This window comes from Ascidiella aspersa, chromosome 9 (genome assembly GCF_963924565.1).
Source record: "Ascidiella aspersa chromosome 9, kaAscAspe10.2, whole genome shotgun sequence".
NCBI classification, from domain to species: domain Eukaryota; kingdom Metazoa; phylum Chordata; class Ascidiacea; order Phlebobranchia; family Ascidiidae; genus Ascidiella; species Ascidiella aspersa.
This window is the reverse complement of record NC_139455.1, coordinates 21,551,242-21,569,724: the sequence shown is the minus strand read 5'-3', so window position 1 is coordinate 21,569,724 and position 18,483 is coordinate 21,551,242. Positions and strand designations below refer to the sequence as shown.

Sequence of the window (18,483 nt, the reverse complement as noted above, 5' to 3'; positions counted from 1 at the left end):
AGGATCGGTACCGATACTACCCTTTATTTCGTTACTGTACACAACGGTCTGCTACTAAAAAATAGCGGACAACCTGCTATTCAAATACCGCCTAAGATGTTATGGTCACAATCACTTGCGTTTTAAAATATTTCACGAATTATGAGCAATCTCAACTTACGCTTGTGGTCCTGGGGTGAAGACATCATCTTCCTTGCCAACCGAAAGTCGATTCTCTGCAAAGTTAGAGATGGGAAAGGTTAAAAATATGTCAGATCTGGAAAAACATAAAGGAATTCGTCTTACAAAATGTCCCCAGGCGTTCGTAAACAAACAATAAACCAAAACACAAAATATGTCAGTCACCCGTTCACTGGCATTTCAACCGCACAATAAACACACAAGGTTCAGAAAAAATAAGTTTTTTTTTCGAACCGAAACCTCTTCACACACACCACCGTTTGCAAACACACGTTCAAAGCCCGCCAAAAACTGTTAAAGGCAGTGTTTTTTATTTAAATCATTCAAATGCGAAACGTGCAACATTTGCTTTTAAACTTAACGCTAAAGTGGAAAGAGAGATTATCCAGATGCTCAGAAGTGTTGCCATATCGGCAATCATTCAAAAATCCGCATACCGAGCCCCAAACCAAAGCCCCTACCAAGTCGGGCGATTCGTCGGCCGACGCCAGCAACGCCGGAGTCGCTTTTGACGGCGCCGCGTTGCTTGTTGTTATCGCGCGGTTTCAGCACGGCCACGCTGTCCGAAGCGCCGCGAAAGCCGTTGCTTTTCGGCGGAAGAAAATAGGCCCCGGACACTGAGGCGTCTTGGGAGCCGTAAAAGCCGGCCATGTTGAGTTTCCTCAGAGCGGTCATTTGGTCAGCCGGGTCGTCGAAGCGCACGTAGTTGCTTTTAGCGCCGTTCAGGGACACAGTGTGCCGCCTGGCGGTGGGTTTGCGAGCCTTAAGAGGCGCCTCGCCCAACTGGCCGGTCCTGGGGCGGTCCCTGATCAGCTTGGGGGCGACCCCGGGGGCCGGCGCCGCGCTTTTTCGCATCAGGGATTTGTTTTTTTTCGCCGCGACCGCCTTGTTTAAGATTCGCGATTGCTCGAAGGGCGAAACCAAGTGGTTGTCGTTGTCGTCGACCCTCTTGACCCAAACGTTCTCCGGACTGGAACCGGGCGTCCTGGCACGGGCCCGGGCGTTCAGGACCGGCGTCAGGGCCTCCATTTCGGCCAGGACCCTTTCAAGCTCCGAGAAACAGTCGACCTCATCGTCGCGCATTGCGATTTGCGACGACTAGGCAAGTCCGATTATGACGTAATAAGAACGTGTTTACGTTTAAAAACCCTACTGTCAAACTTCGTGTTTTCTGGTTATTGATGAGCCTACAAGAAAAGTCAAACACCTTTAAGATAAACTGGCGTTAAGTAGCCTCATTAGGGCAAAACATAAATAACATTAGCACTTTTCTTAGAAACTAAGGTCGACTGCCAAAGACTAAGCATAAAAAATTAAGCTTATAGTGTATTCAAACTAACGTACAAACTGTAAACGATAACAAACACGAATTTTGGATAAACAGCCGATTTAAATGCGATTTTTGCTAACATAAATTAAATTTGGTTACGTCAACAAAGCTGTCCTAAATAAATTTAAACAAGTCCATTGACCATATTACATTAAACAAAGTTCTTCTCATTTATACGGGCGTCCAGAAAGGTTCAAATTTCAAGTGAAAAACCCTTTCACATTCCAAGCTTAAGGTTGTCGCGTACTACAACGCCAAAGTGATCGAAGACGTAGAAATAATTCCCAGACTTTTATCTCTAAAGTTCTCAAAATAGTTGAAATCCGGCCGCTGAGCTTTCGGCCATTACAGCAACGAATTCCCGACAATGGTAGATGTCCATTTATCGAAATCCATCCATTAGGATACCTAAGCTTGCATGACCATTTTACAGTTCTTTTAAGTTTATTTTGTGTTGTTTTCACACCATTGGGGACTACATTATCTGACCAAACCCTAAACGAAAGGAACGATATTTTTATACATTATATAGAGATATTGCTTGGAAAATGAAATAAAACTTCATTGCGTCTACGAAAAAACCAGTGAATGGAATTTAGAAATAGCTTTAAATGTCGCGGTGCCAATCCAAACAATCAGAACGTTTAAGACGGCACGAAGGGGCAAATCCTTTGGACATGGGCTGTAGCTTTTGCTTTACCCTTCATGTGCTTTCGGAACAAACATACTGTCGCCACGGTGAAAAACATTCCATTGTACACGGACAGTGTCGCGTGCGAAAAGTGGTTTTAGGGACTACGGGAGAAAACCTATACGTAAACTGTAAGGTCGAAAATTGGAATCACGTCAGAAATTACATTTAGGAGAAGGTCGGGAGAACAACAGCACGACGAAACCCCTATGTTTAACTGACAAAAAAGCCCTGTTCAAAGGTTGTTAGTTACCGCTGTCAATCGCAAGTTAAAGTTGCATTACCTTAACTATATTGGCTAAAAAAAAATTGCTAAAACCTGATAAACCAGCTTGATAATAAATTACAAAGCCGAACGGGCCGGGTAAATCGACATCATCTTGCTTAAGTCGTTTCGATTCGAACTTGTATCATCTTCAGTTAAGGTGACTAAGAATGTTTAAAGCATGACTTATAAAAGCTGGGGCGCAAACTGATAAACTATAGAACTAGATTAACACATAAAACTGAAAATATTGCATTGGCTCTGCTAAAAACGCAACAAAAATCGGTTACTGAACGTAGCTATTCGTGCGCTAAACAGTAACCTTTTCTATATGTTTGAATGACAAAAGCGCGTTTTATACCTTTCCCGTTGTCCACGTATTTCCCTTATATTTGCCCCCTTTCCAGCCAAAAAAAAACATTATCGCCAATAAATTTGCGGGGAGCATGTCAGTTCTTTCGAGCGCATGAAAATAGATCGATTTTTCCGGCGTTATTCCATCACAATATTTGCGAATCTAGAGACTCATTCAATACACGGCGGGGAATTATGTATACATTTAAGGATCTTTTTCGTACCAAAAAATGCGGCGCACGAAAAGGTCACGGCTATTTTTTGCGGTTTTATTGATTAATAGCGGAAATTTGAGTCTGCGTCGACGGTATTACGACGTTGTTAGGTATTTTTGTGCACTGTTTAGCGTATGTTATGCACGTGATACTTCCGTCACGTCACTTGATACACCTATAGCTTTGAACTGTTACCTTACAATTGTAAAGAGTTCACCTTTTTGGATAATAGTTCCGCCTCTCATTCGTACCGCATTACCAGCTTACGGGAAATAACATATATTTTGTACATACAATCCACTGTGGATTGACTTTGTTGACTTGACTTAAGCGCACACAGGACACTTGATTCAAGTATTTTGACCAAAATAACTTGACCTGACTAAGTTTTTTGGACAAACGACTTTCAAATATTATGGTATTACATTCAGTTATTTTTCATCCCGCCTATTCAAAAATCACAATTATTTAAATTCTTTTCAGTAAAAATGGGTTTCTTCTATGAAAGAAGAACGAAATATTTCTTCTTGCACACTAACTATCGAAATAATTCTTCTTGTATAGCGCACAAATCCTTTAATCTGTTTGCCTAAAACTACAACAACCAAGTATAAAATCAATATAATGGCCACTGTCTGAACTTCAATAAGGGTACTAACCTAATAATACAATTTATCCTCGGAAACCATTTCCTGTTTCATACCTTAACCTCTCGTACCAATAACCTTATGCAATGACCAGTTCTAACATCGTTCCTTTTTTATTAAAACTGTTTCAATAACGTTTAAAATTTCCGTCCTGTCTGCTTGCATTACAACCGACGTTCGAATGCCAATACACACACTCTATAGAGGCCGAAACTAACGAGCTGACATTAATCGAAGTGAAAAGGACTTGACGCGGCCGAGCGCAGATTACACAGACTAAGTGGGGTGTCGAGCAGTTGGCACCAAGGTGTAAAAATCACTGTCATCCCTTCAGCGGCCACTGACAGGAACACCACCCCTTGTAATTGCCAATCAATTGGATCAGCAGGGACCCGTATCCCGCTCGTTAGCCTGAAACCTGGCCGAAAGTGCTGTCGGGCGAAAGGGTGGCGATCGCAGGGCAATAAAACTTAACTTTACGCGAAAACTGATGAAATTATTTGGTTAATTTTCCGTTTCCGCTAAAACTAACTATAGGCAACCCCGTGTTTAAATTTTTGCCGTGGTTGTCCCACTTTACCTTAAATATCAACGAATTGTCTTTTTGCAGTAAAGTTGTAATTTTTATCGCAGGTGTCTGATTTTTTTTTAAATACGATAGACTAAATCACTACATAATAAATTTTTAAAGCGAATGTTTTTTTACTTGTTTTTACTTGGCTAAAAGTACGATGGACATTATATTTACTTTTTTTGTATACCTCTTCCACTAATCCCTTAATTTTACAATTGATACCTCGAGCGTAGCATTTTTACTATCAACATAATACTGAATGATCGTCTACAATAGAGTAGACCAAACGCGTTTAGTTTCAAGTTTTCCGACATATTACGCAAACATTTTCGTGCTCGAATGCTGGCCTGGCCTGAGAGCTCACTGCAGATACATTGTTCCAATCGCCAAACATTTGGAATCGTGTCTGGTTGATCAGTAACTACCCTCATACTGGTGAGCTATTAAAATGACCATGAGTTACAAGTCGAACTATTTCTGTTTGACTATAGGGTTTAATATTGTCTATGTCGGTTTAAAACCTATTGAGAAGTCAAAACTTTGCCAGCTCAAAGACTTAATTAAGAATTATTTATCGTTATTAAACTGCACTGCAGCCAAGGCTATATGGCAATGGTCGGCAAACTTTTTTTGTTGAGGCCTAAAATGGTCTTATCAAGAGCTGTTACGATGTGAAAACCACTACGACAACGGGCAGGGCGGATCCAGGATTTTTGTTGGGGCTGGAAATCTTAAAATATTTTGGTTACGTCATAATACAATTAATCTTCAAACAACTGCTGTTCTCGAGCGAAGTCGTGCGCAAATATGCCGCTAAAATGCAGTCTAAATGCGCGTAGCCCGAAACATTGCGTGTTTTACGAAGCGCGAAACAATTTTGTATTTCCATAGTTAAATAGACCTGATGTGATACAACATGAGCCACAATAAATCTCTTAAACACACCAACCTTTTAAAAACAGTACAACGAATGTACGGTTATCACTCGGACAACAGCTACACGATAAAACTGGAATATTAAAACAACAGCTAAAAAACGGACAAAAGACCCATATTTGAGCAGCGGCTCACAGTTTGCCGACGACTGCTATAGGGTATAAATTTATTGCATATTGATACTTTAACAATGTACTTTCCATCCTTTCTGTTGGAGTGTGCACGCTAAAGCTAAATGTCGCCCTGACCGTTATCTTATCAAGCAAGGACAGGTTGATAGCAGTTTGTTTGTGGAGGCTCGTCTTGCGGGCAGAGTTTGCGAAAATCTTGAAACGTAAAGTTTCCTTTATCTTCGATACCTACAAACTTTGACACCTCGGTGGCACGGTACAACCTCAGTTTGTTTAATTGATACATAGTTTAACATTGCCTTAGCGTACGTACAGACACGATGCTGCCAACGACACCCTGGGGCAAAAATATGAGGTGGGTCCTTTTTGTGGGGACAAAAGTGCTTTCTCCGTAGTTAAAAATAAATTTGTATTTTTTGTACTATATTACGCTTGCAAAGGGCGCTTGATACCTGTTTTCTTTTTAATTAAAAGCAAATTTCTATTTACATATTGCATCCCTATTACTTCGGTAATTAGGGTTGCCGACATTCGATCACAAAATAAGCGCGTCGCCTGTGAGATAAAGCTAAACTGCAGGCACATCTATCTACAGCGCGTCGCGAATCATCTCATCGGGCAAAAACAACATGTTTGTCGAGGTATGGACACCAAGAGAAAAAAGCGGGAAAAGTCGCTTATTCTCATCGAATGCCCGAAGCGCACTTTGGCGTTGTCTGCCGACGGGCGGACACAAATATTTGACCAAGTCCATCCGGGAATAGACACACACACACACACACACACACACACACACACACACACTCAAGGGTTCGCCGCACTCACAATAGAAGAATCGACAGCTAAACTTTTATCAGCTGATAAAATCGCGCATTGCCTAAAGCCCCATGATAATGGTTCGCCGCTAATCTGAGTGATTTTGCTACCGTTCGAGGAATGGCATCAATCAAAACTATACGTATTACGTATTTATGGAATGGCATTCATCAAACCTGTACACTATACGTAGGTACGACCACCAGTACTTGCCATGTCAATATCGCCATCCCTATATCTTGAGGCCGATCTCTGGGGCAACAATCATAGAGACTTAAACTGCCTTAATGGTACGCAACGTTTCACCCAATGCATTTTTTATCCAGAAAACACAAAGCGTTTGGTTTTTTTATATTTACCTAATTTTGTCTAGTTTTTGGGAAGTTATTCGATTTCTGTTGAACTAAATGTTTGGTGTGTTTAACGCAGAGTAGCGTTTCAGTAATTTTTTAAGCGTCATGCAACTAGGTTTACAGTTGCGTTTGGCATAATAACTCAATAACGTTTGGATCGGATTTTAAATATCACTGTATTTTTCGTTTTGACAAGAGTACATTTAATCGGTCTAGAACCCTGCCAATTTGCCCATTTTTAGAGAAAACAATTTGTTTTGTAAAATAAACAAAAAGGTTGCTTTTGCGCATAAGAAAGTAACAAAAAACATTGTTTTTGCGTAAAATTTTACTAAAAACAATTAAACGTGACTCACGTTTAAAAAGGTCAAACACATTTTTGTTTGTTTTTAATTACTAAACTGAAATGATTACTGCATAATAAAATCACAACTACACCCATTTTGTGCGTATCTGGGCGAAAATGCCTTCGAACTGTGGCAAATTTATACGATTTAATGCATGCACAGGCCGGGAGGGTTTGGCCTATTGCGCCAACAGGGCAGCTAAAACTTGCGGCACGACATTACGGCGACGGTAGCGTAGTGTCGGTATTTTCACGAGCTATTGGCAGATCCGGGGCCAGTCGAGTTCACTCTAGGTCGGAAAACGTTAAAAATCTTCAAAAAAAAAAAAACGCCAAAACTTTAAAAATAGTAAGAAATACCAAAGCCCATACAGAAGTAGGGAGCATTTTGAACGTTCTTGACCGACGATTTACCTAAGTTTGTCTAGTTTATGCGAAAATTCGATTCTGTTAAACCAAATGTTTTCAGTAATTTCTAAGCGTCTTTTAAGCTTTTTTCGTTAAAAATGCTCCCTACTTCTGTATGGGCTTTGATATTCTTACTACGTCTTATTACTACAAATTCCGATTATTATGCTCTAAAATTTTACAAGCATCTTTCCGGTTAGAAGTGTTTGTCGAAAAAAATGCCGCCTTTTAACTGCTGAAGTGAAAGTGTCAACTGGGTACGAAGCCGCGAGGCGAAAAAAAAACTTAAGCCCAGCGAACTAGCTTCTGCAATCGATGGTAATCGGGTGCTACGAAAGAACAGTGTCTTGCGTCGTTTGGTAATTTGTTGATCTGGCTGACCTGGCTCCTTCTAAATAGATTGGACCCGGTTTGTAAACGCAATATCCTTACAGTAGCAGTAAACCAGTTAGAGTACGTTTAACACATTGTGTCTGACATCTAGGTTTTAACACGTAATGTTTAATCTTAAAAACGGCAATGTTTAACCTTAAAAAAAATGAGCGCTACAGCATAACAAAAATAGTGTAAACGCAATATTTTTTAATTGTCTTCTTACCATATAAATATTCTTTAGGTGCGCTATGCACGAATCTGTAATATGGCTTGATTGAATCTCAAAGTTAAATAGGTCGAGTAATTTGACATCATCTTGATAAATGCGTTTGGGATACACGCTTGTATCATATTTAACAGATGGTGACAGTCGCATCTACTGATTTTGATACAAGTGCGTATCGAAACGCCTTTTTTATCGACCTTTTTTAGTTTTGAGATTTATTATCAAGCTATATTCTTTAATATCGCGAAATTAAGAATCCTGAGACTTAAATTTGCCCGAAGGGTGACTGATACTGCCAAAACATCAAAGGACAAAAAAGACAAATCCACCTAGTTTGGGCATTACTGTGGACCAATATAAATCGAAATAGAATCCGGCAGCGACTTAAAGCAAATCGCCCCTTAATCCAGTGGCGACTTCTGTGTTTCGACAAAGTGCAGTAGGGTACACAACCGCGTGCAGATACACAAAACTGCGCATCGCCAAAACGAAATCGCATGTTGTTTTAACCACAGCCCGTATTTGGCTTGTGCTGTTATCGGCCTGCAAAACGCACTTCTCCTACGCTGTACCGCTGTCAATTCGATTTAATGGACGATCGCGACCGAGTAACATATTTAAGATGACTGCGTTTGGAAAATGCGGTTGTGTAAATTTGTATCCTGCACATACGTTAAAAGATTTCGCGACATTTGCAAGGGATCAATCGAGCCTGTGTTTCCGGTAGCATCCAGTCGTTTGATCAAATTTTTAATGTATTGCCAAATTACAAGTTAATTAATTTTGTTCACAAATTGCGGTGCTCGACTTTCTGCAAGAGTACAAACACCAATAACAGTAAACGGTTTTAAAAGACTTTAATTTAAGCAGGACTGCTGAACATGGATTTTTTTCTTGTGCTAACTTAGAATGTCCGTTCTACATACAACTAAAATAGATGACATTTAAATCATTAAACTTAAAGGCAACCATTTTCCAGGTTATCAGGGCAAAATTTGCTTAAGTGTCAAGAAGTTAATTTATCTGTAGTTTCAACTCTTATTTATTTTTAAAAAAATTGTCATTGTAGAATCACTGCATTAGATCGCAAACACTGTAGAAAATTCCGATAACGATTTGATATCGGTTTGGTACCGATACCTACCTAGTATCGGACGAGTAGTGATATAACAACTTGGCACCTGGTGTTGGCTTCGGTGTTATCGTACATCCCTAGTGCTAACCCTTTTGAGATTTTTAGGGGGTAAAAATTTAATTTTTTTAGTACGAATATTTCTATTTAGCTTACGCAGACACTGTTATAACTCCATTAAAAACCCTTACACAAAGTTTGTAGCTAAAAAAAAAACAACGGGTAAATATTTTCAACAGATCTTGCTTTATGGCAAATGCGAAAATTTACAATACTGCCAAAAAATCCTAATTCCGTACTAACAAAATATAAGGCAAATGCAAGGTTTTCTGTTTTTTTCACTTTTTTTAATTTGACCGTCGCTGCGTTTTTCGGAATAAACTTCGATCAGAATAAACTTCGGCGTAATTTAATCAAAAATCGCTAAGAGCTTCATCCCAAAACTACAATTACTATAGGCTCCAATGAAAAGGGGAATATTGGAGTCGCAATCTAAACTTCTTTATTCTATTGTCTTCGAAGCGACACAACGTTTGAACCCAAGGTCGTTTCGCTCGTAATTCTCGGGCCAAGGTCACGCAAAATACGGGTTTCTATTGAGCGAGAAACAATTTACGGATTGGCGACAATTTCACTGACTTAATGGAGCCGCGCGACTGCACGCTATGGCACCATATAAATATGACACTATATGACCATGGCATAAGCATTGTTGTCTGACGAATGCCTCCTTAAAATGTGAAGTTCAGGGTTGCATGGCAAACACCAATGCAATATTCTCGTTTATACTTTGAATCTGGCATGTTGGCGGTTGGCTATTTCTATAAAACATACTATGATAAACAATGTCTCTGAATCGCTTTCCCTATACGGCATGCGTGTGGTTTAGTTTTCTAGATCTTACTCTACACTCGACTGCCGTGTGGTTCTAAGTTAAAATCATCTTTTACAACCTGTAAACGTCGTTAAATACTTAAAACGAGTTTCATGTACAACCAAATCGCTGACAAAACAGCCTTAAACACGTCAAATGATCCTTGCTTCATTTAGATAAAATACCAACAACTTCTTTATTTAGGCACCATCATTTTTTTGGTATAGCCACATTGCCTTTGTCAGCACATGACCCGCGTGAAATCTTGCATCAGTCAAAACTCGAGCATTGCCGATTGCACTTGTACGGTGGCGCGGTGTTGTGTTAGTCTGAGTAGCTCGGTCGAGTGGCTTACGAGTTGTTCCTAACTCGCCCCAAAACATTCGGCGGTTGCTACACTAGCAGACCGCGCAGATTCGACAAGTTTGCCTAGACCTAGAGCGTGTTTTGTAACTTGTCATTTTTAGCGTATCTCCTGTTTAAAAAGTTGAATTTATGATTCCAGGCTGCAGACACGTATAGAAACTTGTCAATTAACCACTGAAGGGTCTGTTTCGAAATTTGACCTTTCGCGATGCCTTTCAGTAAAAAAAACATCTGTCCATAAAATAACAACTCGAAAACTATATTTGACTATAGGTTGCTGGATTCTAGACTTATCTCCTCAACACAGCTATGTATTAAAGCCGGTTCGCTGCCACGCTAATATATTTACGTAAAAAATATTCCTTCAAAACCTTCGTATTCCCATGCGGTTAAGGGTCCAGCAAAAATTCTGTCTGCAAAAGAGCAATTCGCAAATAAACGACCGTTTACGCGAATGGATAAGGTTCTCAACTTAACCTGCGCAAGCCAAACAAAACAACAACAGCCGTACCAGCTTTCCAAGCGCCGCGATCGCCTATACGCATATAGCCAACCTAACATATCCTCGCCAATACAAAATACGTGCGAAAGCGGCGAAAAACTCGCCTTCTGCAGTCACAACGGTTCGGCAGTAATCCCGATGCTGTTGTCTCGGGTCTCGGTGAGGCCAAAGGTTAGCGACCGAGCCGAGTTCATGCAAGGCCACACAGCGGCGTAATGCGCTCGCGTCGATATTGTTGTTGCTACGTTGAGCGTTACGGCGCCTTCTATGTGAAGCGAGATATACGAGGCTGGTTCGAATGGAAGCGCCAGCAGGTCCCCTGTATGTATGTAGCTGAGCGAAATTAAGGCGCCAAAATTTTTATAGAGCAATTTCTCCGAAAGTTGTGACAGTAAAGGGTAAATATCGCTGAATATAAATATTCATATTTATATTTTTCAATATGATTTTTAGGTAAAACTGTGTTTGCTGGATAGCTAAAGGCAAAACAAGGTTTGTATAAAAAAATCACCGCAACTTTCGGAAATATTGTTCTAGAAAATTCTCGGCGCGCACAGCTCGCTCAGGTCATGTATGTGGCCGGGCTTTTACCGAAATATGTTGCTTTTATTTAAAATGCATCTAGTTCCGCCTTAGTTAAAATTCGTTAAAAAAATGCGTAATTTAGACTACATGGACATGGACACTGGACAGTTTATAAACTTTATATGAAACGCATCAGGCCAATTATTATTTCCCTGCACCCCTCTGTGCATTAAAGGGAAACGGTTTTAGCCGCTTGAATAACCATCCGCTAAATTTAATTAGCGCCACTTAAAAAAAAAGGAAAAAATAAAGCTAAATGGACTTTCATGTATAGGGTAACAGCAAGGAAACCGGCGGTTTTAAAACAAACACTTAAACTGGCCTTTGTTTAGCAATGCATACCTGAGCAATAAAACGCGCAGATAAGAGCAATAACCGAAAACCGAGATGCCGACAAAACGCTGATTGATCGTTGACAAAAGCTACACGACGTGAGTCAATAAAATCTTGCTCAACGGGCGATTGATCAACTAACACGTGGTGAGACGTCAAGGCCGTAAGCTTTATACGAGAACTCGACGCTCCTTTAGTAAAGCGCCTCATTTATCTCTTGCAGACACACTCCCCAACGATAAGTGTGTTTTCCTATTACTTCACCTCAGTTTTAGGGTTAAAGATGGTTCGACAGTGTTGTGATGTGCACTCAAGTCACTGCTTCAAAATGACTTGACTTATGAATTTTGGACAAAATACTTGACTTGACTTAAGTCTTTTAGATAAAAGAGTTGCGTTAAAATAATGTGTTTTCATTAAGCAATTTTTTGTTTTTATCTTAATTTTTTCACATAAAACAATTTCCATGCTATAGTTTAGTTATTTTATAGGTGAGGTATTGCTCATAATTATTCGGACGATCAATTTTTTTTTAAGTATAAGGTTTTTTCTCGTCTTTTTTGGGTCTTGCTCTAATTATGACATGGACTAGTACTTGACTTGGGCAACTGATGGCTTGGACTGGGACCTGTTATTTATGAAAAATTCTTAACTTCGACTTAGGTTTTATACAAATGACGTTGACAGGGACGTCATTTCAAAAATACTTATTTACAAACTTTTTCGTTTTTGGCAAAAAAAAAACCTTATTGTTTGACACCAGATCAAGTTACCACTGGTTCTCCGGAACGGGTATTTTACCCTATTGTATCGATTTTGAGAAGGTTTTAGAAACTTCCGGTCGTATGAACTTCCCTTGTGTTCGTTTCCCGCCTGTAGTATAACGTCCCACTTACGCGGTATTTTCTGAACTAGCCTGGGTACTTGGATTTGTACACCACAAGCCGCCCTATTGCGTGTGCATCTCGACTTTGGATCCGGTTTCACGAGCTGTAGCACTTGTACCCTTGATATGGAATAACAAATGCCCAGCCAACGGTATTAAGATATTCGGTTTGTTATTTTTGACTAATTTGATGTTGCCATCTAATAGAAAGCGTGATGGAAATATAAACTTGGAAGGATAATATCGCATATGGTTTACATATTAAAAATGGTCTAGACCAGTGGTTATTATTTTTTTTAACGAGGACCCCCTGCAATGAAGTCTAATTACAAGAAGAAGGTGCCAAACTTTTTGGCTCAATTGAACTCCTTTCTTTTACAAAATTTGTTTCACTTTTAAAATTGACCACTAAGAATTTAATAAGACATTCATGGATCCACTAAAATTAGACCAGGTACCCCTAAGGGGGTCAACGGACCCCAGTTTAACATCCCTGGTCTGGACGCTACGATTTAGTATGTACCAATTTTTTTAAATTAATTTAGACTTGTTTAAAGTTTAAACACTTTAAAATGCAAACCTTCTAGCTCCTAAAGTGTACTGATGTGAATAGCCTTTATCCCGGGCTTCGCCAATCGCAGTTTTCGCTTATGGAAGAACAGAAAACCTAATTAACCCTCATTGCGTTTGCGTGTTCGCGTCATGCCAGGCGTGTCGTGTTACAAAGCACCGAAAACGGAGCGAGCGCCCATCAAAGCGCAAAGCAGGGCCATAGCACCTTTGAAATTTATAATGGAGTTGCGGGCCACTTTCGAAAATCACTAGGGCCGAAAGCGCCCCTTTAGTTTTCACAACAAATCGGGCCGCCATTGATTGGATATGTTCGCCGTCTCGCATTGCACGCCGTGCGCTCCAAAAACGGCGCGAAATTCGACAACTATAGGGAGACCAGGTGATTACGACGTTACTCCGTTTTGTTCATACTGCCTGTTCGGAAATTACGTAATCTGAATCCTGCTTGCAAAATTATCAATGTTGAAATTTACCCTTTGCGTTTTTGAGTTTAGTCCTAGAATAGAATCGACGCAGGAGCGTTATAATATCGAACAACTCTAGGAGCTATATGTAAAAACAATTTTTAACAACCACCTATTATCTCGCTTTTCGACAAATAACTTTTACAAACTTTTTCTGAACGCTAACGTTTTGTTAGTCCAGTTTGACCTAGAAATTACTAAATATGACAAGAAAACAACACGGAAATAGTCGACCTAAGGTTAGAATTGGTTTAAAAGCACACAAAACAACAGCTCGTTCGTCTTGTTTATACAGCTCCCTTGAAATCATTACCGTAATTTAGCGTAACGAAAACAGCCTTGCGATCACGCTGCACCTGGGCGCCTTCCAGGGCTTATAACTCTCTCCCTCTCTAAACAGGAAACGTTCAAAAGTTCAAACAGCACTTTGCTCACCCTATACCAGCTTTCAACTCACTGAGACCTACCTACCTCCCAGCCCAAACAAACAGCCCAAACACTATCTCCACTGTTCGGCAAAACAACAGGCAAAAGGGTTCGGCTTTGACGTCAACTTGAGAATTGTTTTTAGTCGATTAAACTTTATTCCTTACCTAGTAGACTAGAGTTCAATTTGAAGGGTAGAAACGCATAAAGTCGTAATAAACAAGCGCCAATGCCAAGTTGACCGCCTAATGGGCTTCGACGTAAATGGGTTTTGGGGTGTGGCCGAATTAGATTGGGTGAACAAGGGCAATGAGGCTTTGCCGGAATGTGTTTTCTCGTGACGTAAAGTTTGCGCGAACGAGCGTACTTGGGGCAGTGTTGTAAACAAGTCATTTTGGAATGACTTCAATTTAAGTCGTTTGTAGAAGAACTTAAGTCTAAGTGAAGTATTTTTGAATAAATAACAAAAGTCTAAGTCAAGTCATAATATGAGCATGTCAATTCCAAGTTAAGTCCTTGTCGTTACAATTAAACGTTAAACCATTAAAATTGGTAAACTTCTTCGAATATAATCCATAATTATAAGCAATAAGTCAACTAAAAAATAACACAAAATGCAACGTACACAAGCTTATCGTTTAACATGCACAAATTGAGATAAAATACCCCATTTTACAAAAATAATGCTTAATGAAAACACTGCATTTCTACCCAAGTAATTTGTCGAAAAGACTTAAGTCAAGTGACTTGAGTGCACTCAAGTCAAGTCATTGACCTAAGTCAGTACAACACTGACTTGGGATCTCTTAAAACAAGGGAAATCGGTACGGCTGTTCGGCGCGTTATTGGTAAGCATATAAATCATTGCACTCAACATTTTTCAAGGTTAAACAGCAAAAGTAGCAAGCTGTTCAAAAAAACTAACTTCGCCATTTCGTAATCTTTTTATCCATTTGCTAGATTCACGCATGTGGATTTAACGTACGACCAACCGGTTCAACCGAAACTAAGGGTATAAAGATTCCAGATGTCAAAAAATTACTTTATTTTACGTCATAACTATCGATAAGGCTCTAGTTTAAAAGTAGCACAATGACCAATGGCAAAGAACGCAGCGACAACAGCCTACGTTAAAACTGAACATAGCTGAATTTTATATTATTAAAAAATATATATTTATAGACAGTGTATACATATCGACTGCGTTAAACAGCACACGAGTACACTTAGTTTAAGGGCCTTAAGTATAGGCCCGACAACTGAATTATGCGCCAGTGTTTGCAAATGGCGTGTCAACGACACATTTCAAGTGATGTTCTCGACTGTTCTGTTGTAACATCAACCGATACATTCAGGGTCCGTAGCGCACACAACATCGTAATCTGACATACACTCGTAACGCAAAAAACAACCACACGTCAAAAGCACACAAGATAAAACAGCATAAAGGTATGCAGAAATTTGGTTGGTATTATCGATTAAAGAAAACAATTTACAGTAGCAAATTAAAAACATTCTTACAATGCTGTTTTTACAGCTTTTGGCATTAGAGAAAATAAATTTGGGTTTATAGGCAAACATTTTTAATTTTTTTTATAGATCGCCTTAGAATGTTTTGCAGAGATACGGGGATCCATGGCAAATTCGAAAACACTCTAACGGTGCTGTTTGCATAGCTTTCGGCATGATTAAAAATATATTTGGATTTAGGGGTAAAAAATTGATTTTTTTCACATAGATTGCCGTAGAATGTTTTGCAGAGATAGAAGGACACGATTGCAAGTTTAAAAAGACTCTTACGATGCTGTTTTCACAGTTTTTGACATGAGTGAAAATTTAGTCAGGTTAAGGGACACATTTTTTATATTTTGTGGATAGATCTCACTAGAATGTTTTTCAGAGATAAGTGGAAAGTCTATTCTTCACTTAAAAACAAGACAGTCCTTACCTCTTTCGGCCGAGTTCTGTCTTAATGCTTGAGCGAGCTCAAAACCGTGAGATAAACGTCGGGAGACGGACTCGAAGCTACTCCTGGTGCGGGATGGTGGGCGTGGTGGGGCGAGAGCGTTGCTGATTGGACTGCGTTAAGACAATCGAGCGCTTGTTACGTAACAGAGATAATGCAAACTGCACGTTTTAAACTAGTTGGTTATATTGTCAGGTTTGAATAACAGTGAAACGCAATTGTATAGCAGAAAGGGTTAGGTAGCATAAATGGTCCCACAGCCACTGTGTGTCATAATATCCAAAGTTTTATTAAAAAACTGTGATGGCATATGTATCGTTTTAATGAAAAATCAGGTTTTAATCGGTTTATCTGTTGTTCTACTGCACGTTGGTCATAAAACAAGGCAATTTAATAATATTCTATGAAAAAAACACTCCAAAAGTTTTTTTTGTTGTTCCGCTCAAATATTCACCACATTAGCAACGCTTTTTTTTGTCATGATAAAATATCAAACAACACCCAATTTTAAAAGAAATAAAACCTCATAAGGTTTGCAGAAGACTAGACTTTTTTAATTTATAAACGCGTGCTGTTTACATTTCTCCTTTAATATTTAAATGGCACTCTCAATCTATCATTATTACGTTATTATGATGTCCTTATACCGTTACGTACTTGGGTGAAACAAAAGCGTTCGAGGTAGGCAGAGCGGACATTTCTGCCGTAAAACAAACCCGTTTCATTGCTTAACAGGGGCGACGATAAAGTCATTTCAGCAACGCCGTAAAAAGCGACGATAAGTTAGCCTAGCTGTTCGGTGTTTGCTGTTTGCAAACTGAGCCGCGGCTGTAAAAGCAATCGCGGCCAACAAGAAAGGCGATTCGCCACCAGAACCGTTTGAGGTGAAAATCGTTAAAATAACGAACCAACAGAATACACCGAATACCGCGTGATAACGACTCAATGAGTTGCCCTGTGACCTAGATGGTTTTCTATTTTATGATTAACTGATTTATCTTTACGATTCTAATGTTTAGCTCCACCCAGCGGGCAGACTTTGAAAATGGATTCGCTCGCTAGAGGGTGGCAGTGCTCCCAAAAAAGATTAGATGGTGTAATTGAATCAGATTGGCACAACAACAAGAAAAAATAAATCAGATTGGCGTCATTGGCCGGCAAATTATGCCACTATTAATTTACCGAGGTATATGCACATATTCTGCTTACATTATAGCTGAGAAAACTTCTTTATGATACTAACTTGAATAGACCATGTTAAATTACTTTTTGGAAACGTTTATACGCCGGGTCAAGCTAGTTTATCAAATAATGCTACATAAACAGAAAAATACCTTTGAAGCATAATGGCTAGAGGCTAAAGTGAGACGTATAGATTGAATTGAATATGAAAGTCTGTAAGTATATTGTATATAGCAGGGGTTCTTAAACAGGGGTCCATGGACCCCTTGGGGGTCCGTGAACTAGTTTTAGGGGGTCCATGAAGGTCTAATTGAAATATTAGTGTTTATTTAAGAAGTAATCAATTTATTAAAGAAATCAATTTAATTAAAAATAAAACGATTTTGCACTGAATGTATTTAGACTCTATTTCACTTTCACAATTTTGGACCAAAATCAGCAAATTTATGAAGTCTATTTGTACTGTGACGTCAATTTATAACGTCATTTTTTAATTTTTTTTGGTTTTGCCTACAGTGGTCCACGCGAGATAAAAGAAAATTTTAGGGGTCCGCGGTAAAAAAAGTTTAAGAACCCCTGGTATATAGGTACTGGTACGAATATGTTGAAAATGATTTAAGAATTATTCGAAGCGTTTACAAATGTTTCTTTTGTAAGGGCTTTGATATTCATTCTACCTTTACGATCATTTACGATTTTCGACAAATTGGATACTGGCAATATATGACTTACTTTTTGTGTGTACTACACACGCATTACATATAGTAAGCGGTACCAGTTTAAAAAATAGATTTAGTGTACAAAAAGGTGTATCTATATTCATCGCAATTTAACATTTTCGATGCTCAATTGGAGAAACCCGTATAAGACACGTACTCCGACGGTATTCGATAGCTCAGTTTGGCAATTCGGGAATCATGTTATAGTTTATTTAACAAACACAAAAATTCTAGCGTTAGTTTATGATGGCGTTTTTTTATTCAGCTTTCAAAAAGTCTCACCTTGCAAGTTCGCCTTGAGTGAAAAACAAAATTGTAGCATTAATTTTTTAATCGCACTTTTTTATTCAGCTTCCAGAAAGTCTCACCTTGCAAGTTCGCCTTGAGTGAGCGGCACGCTTGGATCCAATCTACGCTCGAGCTCAATGGAGAACGATCGACGTCTGCGTCTTACCACTTCGCTTTTGGCCGGGGAAGGTTGCACTTTTGGGGTGACTGCGAATAAAAAGCCGAAAGTTAACAAATGGTGATACCGTGGAAAGTATTGCTAAGCTGGAAGACAAAATGGATACTGATGGTCTATAATATGAATTATATAATTAGTATACTTAAGACTTGAGTTTTGTTT

General features: G+C 39.2%; 1 long non-coding RNA gene across 1 annotated transcript; it reads right to left on the bottom strand.

Moving 5' to 3' along the window:
• Positions 1–159: 159 nt before the first annotated feature.
• Positions 160–18,351, bottom strand: LOC146133570 (uncharacterized). The gene is made up of 3 exons (XR_014501652.1): positions 18,224–18,351; positions 15,937–16,067; positions 160–215 (listed from the first exon to the last, which is right to left on the bottom strand). It is a non-coding gene; the product is annotated as an uncharacterized LOC146133570 (long non-coding RNA).
• Between the last annotated feature and the right edge of the window lie 132 nt (positions 18,352–18,483).